This window comes from Plasmopara halstedii (assembly GCF_900000015.1).
Source record: "Plasmopara halstedii genome assembly, contig: Scaffold_3120, whole genome shotgun sequence".
Lineage (NCBI taxonomy): Eukaryota > Oomycota > Peronosporomycetes > Peronosporales > Peronosporaceae > Plasmopara > Plasmopara halstedii.
In genome coordinates, this window is record NW_020190023.1 from 904650 (window position 1) to 905798 (window position 1149).

Genomic DNA, 1149 nt, shown 5'->3' on the forward strand with positions numbered 1-1149 from the left:
CAAAACACGCATTCCAGCCCGAAATGGGCTATAAACGTGCGATTTTATTTGTCTTGCTCGCCGGACAACGTGTGTCCTTTGCACTTGTTATAGGGTTGGGACTTTAATTTACACTATGATATTTTCATAAATAGCAAATACAGTAAGAGAATGAAACGGATGTTTAGTATGCTCTGATAAAGTTTCGTCTTCACCTTTTAGGATCAACACCGAATCACGCAAACGTGCAATACGCAGCTCAGTCTTCTTGCTTGTCACAGCGGATGGCTCGCTGGTTGTCATCTTCGCAGAATACAACTTTAAGGCCGCGTAAAAAACTCGTCGTCGTTTCTGGATAAAGCTGTTCTAGAGAACACTGAAGGCTGTTTGAGCGCACGAAGTGCATCTTTGATCGTGATCTGTACTATCCTTTGGTGAAAGACCCGCCGTCGGTCCTACCTCCGGACCGAGGTGTGCGTCATGAGATCGACCTGGTTCTATGAACCAATCAGTGCATAACACGCCAATGGCTACTGCCCAAGGAGAAGTGCGACGTCATTGACGCCTTATCCCGTGTGAATTACAACGCAGGCATGGTGCATAAGAGCAAGACTCCCCATTCAATCCCATGTTTTGCGACCAGAAACCGAGCGGCAAGTGGAGTATCGCTCACGCTTACAGTAAGCTAAACTTTGCCACCATTCCGGCACAAACGCCGACTTCTAGAAAGGTTCTTCTTCAGAACAACATGGTGGGATGTACGAAATACAGTGCACTCGACTTGGTAGATGGGTCTTACCAATTGCTCATGAGAGCGAGTGATATTCCACTGACAGCGGTGAGTACTTTGAGCGGCATGCTCTGGGAGTGGCTGGTGATGCCACAAGGGCTTTCGAATACACCAGCAACATTTATTTGTCTTGTGACGCGATTGTTCAGGCCCCACCGAGCGTACGCACAATCATACTTTGACGACATTGTCGCCCACAGTCGTGCGGGGCACAGGAGGATAGAAGAGGAACACCACATCGTCCATTTGAGAGCGGAACTCGTGTGCATGCGCACAAATAAGATGTATGTTAATGCCGATAAGTGTATCTTCGGCGCGGATTAAATCACGTTCTAGGGGAAGCGTGGCCTTCGAGCGGATCCCGCTAAGTTCGAGGCCAC